Raw genomic sequence first — 11,349 nt, forward strand, 5'->3', positions numbered from 1 at the left:
TTGCCATAGCTTTCTTTCCAAGGAGTGTCTTTTACTTCCATGGCTGCAGTCACCATCTGCAGTGATTTTAGAGCCTGAGAAAAGAAAATCTGGAAATACTATTTCTACTTTTTCCCCTTCTATTTGCCATGAAGTGATAGGACTGGAAGCCATGATCTTTGTTTCTGGAGTGGTGAGTTTTAAGCCAGCTTTTTCACTCTCCTCTTGCATCTCCATCAAGAGGCTCTTTAGTCCCTCATCACTTTCTGCCACTAGAGTGGTATCATCTGCATATCTGAGGTTGTTGATATTTCTCCTGGCAATCTTGATTCCAGCTGTGATTCATCCAGCCTAACATTTCACATGATGTATTCTGCATAGAACTTAAATAAACAGGGTGACAATATACAGCCTTGATGTACTCCTTTCCCAATTTTGAACCAGTCTGTTGTTCCATGTCCAGTTCTAACTGTTGCTTCTTGATCTGCATACAGGTTTCTCAGGAGGCAGGTAAGGTGGTCTGATATTCTCATCTCTTTCAGAATTTGCCACAGTTTGTTGTGATCTACACAGTCAAAGGCTTTAGCATAGTCAATAAAGCAGAAGTAGATGCTTTTCTGGATCTCCCTTGCTTTTTCTATGATCCATTGGATGTTGGCAATTTGATCTCTGGTTCCTCTGCCTTTTCAAAATCCAGCTTGAACATCTGGAAGTTCTTGGTTCAAGTACTTTTGAAACTGAGTGAAAGTGAAAGTATCAGTCGCTCAGACATGTCCGACCTTTGCACCCCATGGACTGTAACCCGCCAGGCTCCTCTGGGATTCTCCAGGCAAGAATACTGGAGTGGGTTGTCATTTCCTTCTCCAGGGGATATTCCCGACCCAGGGATTGAAACCCAGGTCTCCCGCATTGCGGGCAGTCTCTCGACTGTCAGAGCCACCAGGGAAGCCCAGCCAAAGCCTGTGTGCCTAGTCACTCAGTCGTGACCCCATGGTCTGCAGCCCACAGGCTCCTCTGTCCATAGAATTTTCCAGACAAGAATACTAGAGTGGGTTGCCATTTCCTACTCCAGGAGATCTTCCCCACCCAGGGATCAAACCCGTGTCTCCTGCTTCTCCTATATTGGCAGGCAGATTCTTAATCACTGAGCCATGCTGCTGCTACTGCTGCTAAGTCACTTCAGTCGTGTCCGACTCTGTGCGACCCCATAGATGGCAGCCAACCAGGCTTCCCGTCCCTGGGATTCTCCAGGCAAGAACACTGGAGTGGGTTGCCATTTCCATCTCCAATGCATCAAAGTGAAAAGTGAAAGTGAAGTCGCTCAGTCGTGTCTGACTCTAGCGACGCCATGGACTGCAGCCCACCAGGCTCCTCCGTCCATGGGATTTTCCAGGCAAGAGTACTGGAGTGGGGTGCCATGTTGTTCATAATATCCTGTTATTACATTTAATGTAACACTGGGATCTGCAGTGAAAGCCCCTTCTAATTTCCATTATTGGAATTTTTTTTAATGTGAGGGCTATTTTTCTGTTTTTTCCCTTGATCAGTTTTGAGGGGAATGTCAAGTGCTGTTTACCTTTTCAAACACCTAACCTGGTTTTGTTCTTTTTTTCCCCCTTTTGCACCTTTGTTCTCCAGTTCATTGATTCCTACTCTTATCTTGTTTACAGTCTTCCTAGTTTCATGAGACAGAAGCTTAAATCATTGATTTTCAACCTTCTTATTTTCTAACTGATGCATTTAAAACTAAAGAAATGTCCACTCAGGTACTTCTCTTTAGCTTTGTCTCACAAGTTCCAACATGTTTGTTCTCATTACCATTCAGTTAAAAGTATTTTCTAATTTCTATTGTGATTTCTTCCCTGACCCATGAGTTATTCAGAAGTGCATTGCTTAATTTCCAAACACTTGGGGATTCTCCAATTATCTTTCTGTTATTAATTTCTTGTTTAATTGCACTGTGGTCAGAGAACACACGCTGTGTGATTCCAGCTCTTTGAAATCTGTTGAGACTTGCTCTAGGGCCCTGCATATGGTCTATTTTGGTAAATGTTCCATGGCTGCATTTACCCCTTCCCCGCCCTGGTGCTGTTCACATTATGTCTTTTAGCATTTAATAATTTATTATTGCTGTAAATTATGTTTTTTTTTTTTTTTATCTTTACCCTTCCTGGTGTTTCTCATTCCTTCCTGAAGTTTAGGGTGCCAACCTGGGGTCCCTTTCCTTCACCTGAAGGACGTCGGTGGGCGTCCTTCCATACGCTGGTAACTACTTCTCTCGGGTTTTGTTAGAAGGCATTTTTGCTTGGCCTGCATCTCTGCAGAATATCTTCTTCAAAAAGGTTGGCAGGCTTTGGGGTTCTTTTCCTTTCAGCAATTTAAAGATGTTATTCCATTGTCTCCTGGATTCCAAAAACATGAAATGTTTCACGAATCTGCATGTCACCCTTGGGGGCTGTGCCATCTTCCCCGAGTCTGTCCAAAATCAGTGCAGTCAGTGCCAGAACAAGCACATGACATAGCTTTTCAAACATTTATGCTTGTCTTTAAAAAAACATCTTCCCTTTCGGCTTCTCTGCTATTTCCCTCCTCTCAGTGGGAAACAGATAGAGTCCCCCACACGCTTTGGGTGTGCTTTTGGGGGTGTGTTCCAAGTGTTAGTCACTCAGTCGTGTCTGACTCTATTGTGACCCCATGGACTGTAGCCCACTAGGTTCCTCTGTCCATGGGATTCTCCCAGGCAAGAATACTGGAGTGGGTTGCCTTTTCCTTCTCCAGGGGATCTTTCCGAGTCAGGAATCGAACCCGAGTCCCCTGCATTGCAGGAGGAGTCTTTACCGTCTGAGCCACCAGGGAAGCCCGGGTTTATTAAGCAGAGTAGAACACATTCGTCCATGAAGCGACGGCATCAAACCACCCTCCCCCTTGCTCACAGCGTTCTGACTACCGTGGCCTTTCTCAGTCCCTCAGACTCTCCAAACTCTTTCCCGCCTCGGAGTCCTGTATGCTGTTCCCTTGGTTAACGTGCTTATCATGGCTCTCTTCACCGGTCTAAGTCCCACTCCTGCAGGGCTTCATTTAAATGTTCCTTTATTTTATTATTGCTATTTTAATACTTTTTTTTTTGCCATGCTGAGTAACATGTGGTGGTTCCCTGAGCAGGGATCGGACCCACGCCTTCTGCACTGGACGCTCAGAATCGTAACCACTGGCCAGCCAGGGAATTCCCTAAATGTTCCTTTTAAAGTTGTGTGTGTTGGGAATTCCCTGACTGCCCAGTGGTTGGGACACGTTGCTTTCACCGCCGGGGCTGGCTTTGGCCTCTGATCAGGGAACTAGGATCCAACAGGCCCAGCAGCACAGCCAAAACAAGAAAAAGAGAAAAATAAAATAATAAAGTTGTCCTTTCTGATCCCTCTCCCGATTTCCATCACGTCCCTTTTGTGACCATTCATCACCCCTTTCGGGCTTTTCCCTAGAACTTGCCATACTTCCTAATCGTGGATGAGGCTTCTTGCTATATGTGTAATCACGTCACTTTTGGACGCTGCCTCCTTCAGATCTGAAGCTCTGGGAAAGCAGGGGTTGGGATTCCTGGGTGGGGAAGATCCCCTGGAGAAGGGAATGGCCACCCTCTCCAGCATTCTTGCCTGGAGAATCCCATGGGCAGAGGAGCCCCTCGTTCCGCGTGCTGGCTGTCCTCCCAGCCCCTGGCTGAGCGCTCGGCACGGCTGGGGTGTGTTCCCCTCTCCCACTACCTCCATCCTCTCCACAACTTTCCTCTTTCTCCTCCCACTCACTTCCCTCCTTCTCTTGGGTCCCGATTCTAGTGGAGACAAGCCAGGGGCTTTTCTGGGCGCTGCGCAGGTGAGCAGAGGTGACCGCTGGCGTGACTGTACTGGCTGCAGGCTGCCAGCCTATAGGCGTGTTTACCTGAGTCATCGTTGGCAAAGCTTGCTGGCTCCAGGATGGAACATGTGTGTGAGAAACACCTCTGCGGCGGGGGGCCCACCCCTCTCCAGACAAGGGCGGGCGTGGTCACCAGGAAAAGAAACCTCGAGGTTACCAGGGTTGAGGAATCTGCACACCTCATAATGAATGGGTTTCATTTTCAAGAAGCTGGAGTGAAAACCCCATTCAGGTCAGAATACCTTAGCCACAGTGGCCCCGTTTTACTTGTATGAAGCCACATCATCATGATTGGATTCAGCTCCTCAGAGCAAGGACCCTCTTACCTTTTTCTTTCGTCTCCCACAAAAACCTCAGCCCAGTGCCAGGCCAGCACGAACCCAGCAGACAGGCCTTTTTCAGGTCCTGAGTGCTCCCAGTGAGTCCGATGGCAGGAGCAATGGCAGCCACTTTGAGCCAGGCATTGCCAGTGTCACGTACGTGATCTCTCACAACGGAGTCCTTCTTTCTTAGTTTCTCTCTGACAAATGAGAACACTGAGGCCCAGGCCCTCCTGCATTTAATAAGAAGAGGATTCCAGTTGCTGACCGACCTTTTGACTTGGGTGGTGGTATAAATAGGGGAAGGCTTCCCAGGTGGCGCAGTGGTAAAGAACTCACCTGCCAATGCATAAGATGCAAGGGATGCAAGAGATGCGGGTTCTAGCCCATCCCTGGGTTAGGAAGATGCCCCGGAGAAGGAAATGGCAACCTGCTCCAGTATTCCTGCCTGGAGAACTCCATGGACAGAGGAGCCTGGTGGGCTACAGTCCATGGGGTCGCAAAGACTTGCGAACGACTGAGTGCACATGTGCACGTGATCAGGGGAAAAACAAAAAAATTTTTTTAAAGCAAGAACCTTTAATGGTGTTGAAAATGATTCCTGAAGATACAGAAATGTGAACTTTTAAGAAGATTCTGTACCCTTCCTTGCAAAGTCCCGGGTTGGCCGGTAGGATGAGGTGGTGGCCGAGTTTGCACCATGTTTTCCCCAGTGTGGACCACCCGGCGCAGAAGTCAGGGCCCCTCACTTATCTACGGGTTCATCACCAGTGCTGATTTCATGAGGAGGGACGGGGGTGTCCAGGCCTGGGTTATCTGGGCGAGTCTCACCCTTGAATTCCTTTCCAGGGATCAGATCTCAAGTGAAACGGGATATGACAAATCGATGACGATGCTGCAGCCCGGGCGTGTTTGCTTCTGTAAAATATTTCCAGAAACCCAGACAGTCCCTGATCTGAATGCTCAGTGTGCTGCTTGAGGGGACACTATCGATTTGTCTCCCTGCTAGAACCAGCTCGGAAACGACCCAGAAACACACACCGAAGATGCAAAGGGGTATGAACTCGCATCAGCGAAACAGATATGCGGCGATGAAGTTGTGGCTACTTCAAGTCGGCAGTCTTCCTTTACGAGGGAGTAAACGCCTAAGCAAACAACAACAAGAAAAACAGAATTTGTAGTGGTGTTAACTCTGCAGCAACAGCGTTCCATCTCCCCTCAGCACGCTCTGGTGGGGACCTTTGTGCATCCTTAGAAGATTCCTTTCTTTTTTTCCCTTTCTTTTCTGTTTTCTTTTTTGTGATGCTAAGTTCAGCTATTGGGCCTCCCCGGTGGTGGCTCGTGGTAAAGAACCCACCTGCCAATGCGGGAGATGCAGGAGACTTGGATTTGATCCCTGAGTCAGGAAGCTCCCCTGGAGAAGGAAATGGCAACCCACTCCAGTGTTCTTGCCTGGGAAATCCCATGGATAGAGGAGCCTGGAGGGCTACAGTCCATGGGGTCTCAACGAGTCCGACATGACTGAGCAACTGAGCACACAGGTACAGCCATTAGTGGCAACTGAAAAAAGCATTCGCTAATCTCTTTGGGGAGCTAGAGCCTCTGTCATTTAAAAATGGCTCCAAAGGGAATGCCTGGCTGTCCAGTGGTTAGGACTCTGAACTTTCACTGCTAAGGTACAGGTTCAATCCTGGTCAAGGGACTAAGATCCCACAAGCTCTGTGTGCAGCCTAAATTAGTAAATAAAAATTCATCTCAAGAGGCTCAGCCAAGGCAGTTTAAAAAATAAATAAAGATGGCTCCAAGCACGTAAGCTACCAAAGTAATGCAACTACTGACTTGGCAGCTCTGTGAGTCTGGACAAGTCAATTCAACTCCCTAAGTCCATTTCCTGGTGGATAAAGTGGGAATAATGACAGGGTGGAAGCCTGCCTGGCACTGTGGACAGTGCCCAGCCTGGCACCGAGTCAGGGTTTCCTCACCGTGAGCTGCCTGCCTTGATGAGCAATCACCGCTGCTGTTATCCCTTATTACATACTCTCCCTGTCTGAGGATTCCCAGGTGGCTCGGTGGTAAAGAATCCACCTGCCACTGCAGGAGATTGAACCCAGGTTCCATCCCTGGGTCATGAAGATCCCCTGGAGGAGAGAACGGCTACCCTCTTCAGTATTCTTGCCTGGGAAACCCAATGGACAGAGGAGTCCGGTGGCTACTGTCCACGGGGTCGCAAGAGAGTCAGACATGACTTACCGACTGGACAACAACACAGTTCAATGAGACTCACCGGAAGTTCCCATTTTAAAGAGAGGAAGCAGGGGGTTGGCACAAGAAGCATAGGAGGCTGGTGGGAGCGTGGGGGAGAGCTGATCTGAGTAGCACTGGCCTGAGACCCACGCAGGAGGCAGAGACCACAGGGCTCCTGATTCAACAGATGCATGTTGAGAGTCCAGTGTTGAGCAGGGCCCCCCAGAGCATAATGACATGTGACGGATGTACCTGGTCCTGGGGATTACGCCTGCTCAGCGCTTCCTACACAGCATCTCATTTAGCATCACAAGAACCCAGAGGTCAGCACAGCTGCCGGGGTGGGGATTAGTAAGGACAGGGTCCACTGTGCTGGGGAGGTGGGGAGGGGTGCACATCCCTGAGGTCGCCAGCAGACATGGAGGGACCTGGGGACACGGGTCAAGGCTGCCAAGACCTCGTGGAGGAACAGATAAAACAAGCAGGAGGGTCTGCAGACAGTGCCTTGTCAGCTGGAGCTGGGCCGAGAAATGCCAGGGTCTCCCCGACACCTCGTGAGCGAGAGAGCAGAGCCAGCTGGTTCTCAGTTTCCCTGGCAACGCGGGTGCTTAGGTTCAGGGAATGCTAATGAAAAAGCCACATGCAAATGAGGTAGATTGCAATTAGGAGGAACCGTGTGCACGGTCTGTCCTTGAGAAAGTCCTGGGGGGTGGGGATGGCGAGGACGTCTGGGAGGGAGCTTGCGCCCCCAAAGAGCAAAGCAGAGAGAGGAAGACCTTGGTGTTGTGTGAGAGCCGCGCGCTGGCCTGGGCTGCCCTGCAAGCCTGCTGTGCCTCCCCTTAACTTAGGTGGTCGATGAAGAGGATACAGCACTGCGTGGGGCCCTGTGACGCTTCAAAGGCCGGAGGGGGGGCTCAGCCACTCAGCAGCTAGAATCCTCCGTCTCACAGAGGGAAAACAGAGGCGTAGAAAGACGGAGCGCCTTACCCAAGCTGTTCGAGGGGGCAGCGGGTTTGAACACGAGGTCTCTCCGAGATAAACTCAAAAGTGGGTTTCTAGAACAGTTAGCCAGCTATTCCTGAAAACCCCGGGGCTTAGGCCATACCCTCCCCCACCAAAATCCTTCTCTAAAGACCAGGCCTCCCATATTCTGACATTTAGAGAGCCGACACCCGCCAGTCAGTCCAGATGAAAACCCACCAGTGCGGCCTGCCCACCTGTCCAGGGCTTCGGGGCCATATGTTTTCTGCCTCAAACAAGGAAGACGGACTTCGAGGAAAGCCTCTGACGCTGGAGACCGAAGTCAGCAGAGAATTACGGGGATGAGCCAGAGCAAAAACAACAACAAGAACCACGGAAACCTCTAATTAGGGTCCTCGGAGAGACTGGAGGAGACGCCGCATTCCTAAAGCTGGAACCGAAAACACGGAGGAAGGAATGTTCCAGCGCAGGAGAGAGAGTCAGTCTCCAGTAGTTAACAAAGCAAGATATAAAGGAGTAAGCGTATTGCTTAAAAAAACGGAGGCAGAAGAAGACGGATGAGGAGGGTGAAGGCACGGGGAGAAGGTTGCTCCCAACGTGGGAAGGAACCAAGCCAGATTTTCCGGGTGCTGCCCCCGGATCCATGGTGGGATCCACGGCTGCCGCCCACCAAGGGGCCTCAGACCAGACCTGACCCGGCCTTGCAGCATCACCCCCACCCTCCAAAAAGTGGCCAGTCTGTCGTTTTCCGCACGGGTCAAGGGCCAAGTGGTCTAGTTTTCCTCTGGCTAACCCCACCTTGAAAGTGATTCTTTATCCCCCCGGAACAGGCGATGGAAAAAGGTCCGCAGCCCGCCTTCCCTTCCGTGGGGGCGGGGGTGGGTGGCCGGGGGCGACAGTGTTTATCTTCCTACCTGATAGCATGGGACTGTGACCTAACCTCAAACCACCCGAGCAAGAAGGCGCGTCTGTTGTTTCGTCTCAAGAAGCCACCTTAGTGTGTGCGGTTCAGGGTCGACCCCGGGAAATATTAGTCATGAAAACTAAGACTCCAGGAGGGATCGGGCTGATAAAGGCCTCCGGCTGGAGAAGCAGCGAGCTAATCACCACTGCTCAGGAGTGAGGGTCCTTCCTCCCACTGACTGAGTCAGGCTGCACTGCGGAAGTGCTGACCGCAGGACCAGGCCTGGCCCAGCACAGACCAGACCATGTGAAGCCGTGGAAAGCTGGGTGGAGTGTAAAAATCCTGCACCACAGAAGGCTGGTGGGGAAACCGAGGCACAGAGAGGTTGCGTAGTGGAGCCGAGGTCACACAGCAGCAGGAGCAGCGGCGCCAGCCTGTGCCGGGGATGTGGACGAGGGTCAGGCTCCACCCCGAACCCCTCTGCTCTGTGTGTGTGTGCTCAGTCATGTCCGACTCTGCGACCTCGGGGACTGTAGCCCGCCAAGCTCCTCTGTCCATGGGGTTCTCCAGGCAAGAGTACTGGAGTGGGTTGCCATTTCCTTCTCCAGGGGATCTTCCCAACCCAGGGATTGAACCCAGGTCTCCTGCATTGCAGGCAAATTCTTTACCAGCTGAGCTACCAGGGAATCCCACCCTCTGCTCTAGGGCTTCTCGGTACTTTTAAAAATATCCGTTCACAGACGGAGTTTAATCAAGACACTATATTCTAAAACCACCTGCTTTGTTTACATTGGATCTTTTTTTTTTTCCTCCAGCATCTGAAGTTTGCATAACTGGGTCTTTAAGAAAAAAGGACAAGATTCCCCAAGGAAAAGCACCAGGAAAGGACAGTGGAACTCACACAGTGGCAGAGGGCTGGACGGAGGTCTCCAAGTCGGCCTTCCACTGCGCTGGGTTTTTTCTTGTTTATTTATTTGTTGATTTGGGGCCTCGCTGGGTCTCTGTTGCTGCATGCCGGCTTTCTCTAGTTGCGGGGACACTGTGCTTTCATTCTGGAGCTGGGCCCCCGTAGCGCCGAGGACAGTGCAAGCGACAATTTCAGGGACCCCCTTGTCACATGTTACTATGCAAACACGCGTGTTTAGTCACTTCAGTCGTGTCCAACTCTGTGCGACCCCGTGGACTGTAGCCCATGAGGCTCCTCTGTCCATGGGATTCTCCAGGCAAGAATACTGGAGTGGGTTTCCATACCCTCCTCCAGGGGATCTTCCCCACCCAGGGATCAAACCCGCGTCTCCTGCTACTCCTGCATTGCAGGCGGATTCTTTACTGCTGAGCCACCAGAGATGCCCTCGTGTCACTGTATCTGGATAGAAATGCTGATGATCCCCCTCTCTGCGTGAATTTAACCCAGTTGGATGAACAGCAGCGGGGCTAGGAACATTCCCTTGATTGAGTGATTGTAAGCAGCTGGTTTTGATGCCCTTTGGAGTGTGGCTGAGTTAGCCCAGCCAGTTCAGAGATGATGCAGAGTGAGAGGAAAATTGTGCAGGATCACAAGGTCTAGTTAGAAGCTGAGGCAGGAGCCACCCGCAGGAGCTTCCAGAACCTTCCAAGGCCTTACTTCTGGACGTCTTGGCTGCAGGTCCGACGGGTGCAGATCCAGTGCAGAGGGCTGGGTCATGTTTGGTAAGAGTCGATGGTGATATTCCAGCCCTCCTTGCCTCTGTGTAACCATAGCCAGTGATCACCCACCACCCACTTGCTGGGCACCTCACTTCAGGAAGGCTGCCCTGATATGAGAACGGTTTATGAAAAGTGTTGGTCACATTTTTACTGGAAAACCTGAGCTGGCCAGAGACCAAACAGGTTAGTCTCAGGTTCCCTTTCTAACATTCAAGCAAGCTGGCCTCACTCCCTCTAAACCAGAGTCAAGAGGCAGATGAGTAAGGGCCATGTTTGATAAAAACAGTGGAAAGTTCTAGTGATTTCTCATGGCTTGGGCCCCAGGCCAACTGGATTCCATTTGGAAGGTTCTAGCATTCCCAGACTAAAACTTCAAATGCCCAGTTCATTTCAGAAAAAAAACAGGACACTTGGTTGTCAATAAAATGGGTCATTGCAAAGTCAGCTTTCATTTCTCCACTGTGACTCTAACAATATTAAATCTGGTATCATGAGGGTTGGAGCCACTCAGCCTAAGTTTACATTCTAAACACTCAGACTAACTGACCACTGCATAGTCAAGAAGTGAAATCTCATTGGCACTTGCAGCCATCAGGCGAGGAGCAGACGGGCTGGTGGGCAGAAGGGGTTAACACGGGCTGGTTGCTCCTGGGGGGGTTTGCTAATGCAGGAAGGGAAGTGATAGTTTTGGAGTCTGAAATTTGCCATAAAATAACGTCTTCTCCCTCCACCGGTGCACCTGCCTAGACTTTGCTCAACCGATGTCCAGGTAATGCCTTTCCAACCCTTTCAAGACAAATGAACTCTGCCCCTTGGCTATTACAGCATCCAGTCCAGCCAACTAGAGAAAGGCCGCCCAAGGTCATCCCCTAGGACACCCTCATTTGATTGAAGGTTAGGCAAGCACCCCCTGCTTGGGTCACCCGTACTGCTGAGTCTCACCTCAACCATAACCTGCGCTCCTCAAACCCAAGATAAGGCAGCTACTGCACAACAGGAGAAACCTATAAAATTACAAAGACATCCACTGATATGAGGGGAGGCTGTCTTGACCTCCCAGGTTTATGCTTGTTGGAAAATGTCAATTTTTCCCTTTAGCTTTTCCCCAGCAAGCAGACTTCCCCTCCCATCTCTGCCATTTCTTGTATAACTCGTTCTTCAAAAGGAAAATTACAAACTCTTCTTTTAAGTATATTCTCAGCAGCAGTGGAAAAAAATGTTATTAAGTTGGGTGTGAAACTGAATCTATATTCACTCGGTTCTTAGCCATCTGTATCCCTCTGTCTGACCAGATTCCTTTACATACATTTGCACCAAGGCGATCTG

General features: G+C 50.4%; 1 long non-coding RNA gene across 1 annotated transcript; it reads right to left on the minus strand.

Annotated features, from left to right (window-relative positions):
* Positions 1 to 4,776: 4,776 nt before the first annotated feature.
* LOC139183016 (uncharacterized) lies at positions 4,777 to 8,405 on the minus strand. The gene is made up of 3 exons (XR_011566494.1): positions 8,232 to 8,405; positions 7,670 to 7,863; positions 4,777 to 5,353 (listed from the first exon to the last, which is right to left on the minus strand). It is a non-coding gene; the product is annotated as an uncharacterized lncRNA (long non-coding RNA).
* Positions 8,406 to 11,349: the final 2,944 nt, after the last annotated feature.

The sequence above is a fragment of the Bos indicus genome, chromosome 5, assembly GCF_029378745.1.
Source record: "Bos indicus isolate NIAB-ARS_2022 breed Sahiwal x Tharparkar chromosome 5, NIAB-ARS_B.indTharparkar_mat_pri_1.0, whole genome shotgun sequence".
NCBI classification, from domain to species: domain Eukaryota; kingdom Metazoa; phylum Chordata; class Mammalia; order Artiodactyla; family Bovidae; genus Bos; species Bos indicus.